At 31.5% G+C, this 2,146-nt stretch overlaps 1 long non-coding RNA gene across 1 annotated transcript; it reads right to left on the bottom strand.

Moving 5' to 3' along the window:
* Positions 1–299: 299 nt before the first annotated feature.
* LOC110099557 lies at positions 300–1,550 on the bottom strand. Its single transcript, XR_002303463.2, has 2 exons — positions 1,210–1,550; positions 300–1,135 (listed from the first exon to the last, which is right to left on the bottom strand). It is a non-coding gene; the product is annotated as an uncharacterized LOC110099557 (long non-coding RNA).
* Positions 1,551–2,146: the final 596 nt, after the last annotated feature.

Here is a 2,146-nt window from a genome sequence, read left to right as displayed (position 1 = left end):
ATTTGTAAAAGGAAAAATAGTAAAGAAATATATACATGATATAAAAGATCAAGACTCATTTTTTGAAGAAAACTCTGTTGCTCTCTAATAGAAGGTTCATAAACATAATACGCTTAGATATAATTTTATTCACAATTTAAATCTACTGATACCTCAATTATAATTTAAACATATTACGCTCACCCAGGCTTGAATCCCCTAAACATCCAAAAAAAAAAAGAATTGCATCTAAACATAACAAAAGCATAAACCTGATTGTTCCCATCATGAATCCAATAATGCAAAAACATTTGAACACAGACAAAAAACCTGAATCACGTAATGTATCTAGCATGTTCAATATTAATCATTCAAGTAGTAAAACACTTGCCTTTTAGAACTGAAATAAGGGTAATTCTCATAGAAGAATTTTTCTAGTTGAGGAATGGCGGAGCTGTTGGCAGAGCAGAATCCAGGGTGTGATTTTTTGCCACTTTGAGTGCTGCCAATGGTTTTAACTTACATAACCAAATCAATGAAGTCATGAATAAAACTATTTGCTAAGTTATTTAGATTAAGCATAGAATGTGAAGAACCTCGAAGAAGTCTTCAAGAGGTTTAGCGACTGTTGTATACTTGTTTAGTATAGATTTGTTATCTATGTAAACAAGGACATGGCGGGTGCACTTCTTATATGTTCCAATAATATCAAATATATAATGTTAAAAGCATAAAATTCTTTGAAACTCGAATGGATCAACACAATCATTCAACCAATTTTGAATGAACCAAAACATAGAAACTAAATTAATAAATAAAAAGAAGTGAATAAAAAAATCAGTTCCAAAACATAGATACTAAATTAATAAATGAAAAGAAGAATAGACTGCAAAACCACTTCGTGCTCATTCAAATGCAAAATTAGGGAATTTAAAGCCACTTTGGAAATGCTGCTCATTCAAATACAAAATTAGTGAATGCAAAACCATGTCATGTTCTTCAAAACATAGAAATCTCTTACAGATGCATAATTTCGTTTATGAAAGCAGCAGAACCTTACACGACCTCTGAAGAGGAGTTGCAACTGATTAGTGATAAGTCCCAATAGACCACCGCCAGAGAAGAGTTGCTGGAGAAAGCCAAAGATTGCCTAGGACTGTCATCGGAGAAAACAAATCAATCAACTGTGAAAGAGTTTTGAAAAATTCCATAATGATTTGATGAGCTTACATGAGATGCGAAGGAGCCTTCGAAGTAATAGGTGGTGTGATGGGTTCGGCGAGATGAAGATGGATGAGTTATTACGTTCGGCGAGAGAAAGAGATGAGCAGAGAAACCATTCGGTGAGAGGTAGAATTGCAAAACAGCTAATTTCACATGTCATTAAAATTTGATAATTTTAATGGACTTTCAGGATTTTATGAGGGTGGAAACTCAAGTCACACTTATAATAGTAGTATAGATAATATGTGTTAATTTATCTTAAGCTTTGTTTGGGACTATTTTTTTACTGTTTCTTAAAACAATTTTGTAATAAAACAATTAATATTTTTGTACTAAAAAGCTGCTTAAAGCAGCAGTAAGAAAACCATCCCAAATAAAATCTTAATTAACTAAAAAATCCCCAAAAAAGAAATTTCTTGACTAATACAAACCTTAAATAAGCATAATTATAAAAGAGTGATAATGAAGAGTTTGGTTTTATTTGGGACAACTTTTTACTACTTAAAGCAGCTTTTTAGTACAAAAATTTTAATCTCTCTACTAAAAAGCTGCTTTATAATTTTTCTAAAAAAGTCATCCCAAATGAAGCCACACATATATAATGAATTTTAATGTAATGGATGAAAACTTGGATCTTCTTCAGCCTAAATCCTCTTTAATGAATTCAATCACAACTCCTAAAAGGCCTTTCAAGTGAAGAGATTCAAGAAAGAGAAAAGATGCATAAAAAAAAAAAGTAAGACACATGCAGTAACTCGTTAAGCCTTAAATGTGGGTAATGCATCTATTACATACAAAGAAGGGAGTTAAACAGACATCAAATTTTAAGATGAATGACACATCAAGGAATACATACGTGCTTTGTAAACTTGCAACACCCTCCCATTTAAAATATCAAAAAACTTATCTTGTTTTGATATTGGACTATTGGAGGGACAACCCA

Source organism: Dendrobium catenatum, unplaced genomic scaffold (assembly GCF_001605985.2).
Source record: "Dendrobium catenatum unplaced genomic scaffold, ASM160598v2 fragScaff_scaffold_1347, whole genome shotgun sequence".
Taxonomy (NCBI): Eukaryota; Viridiplantae; Streptophyta; class Magnoliopsida; order Asparagales; family Orchidaceae; genus Dendrobium; species Dendrobium catenatum.
The sequence above is the reverse complement of the archived record's forward strand: the minus strand, read 5'-3'. Positions and strand labels throughout refer to the sequence as shown.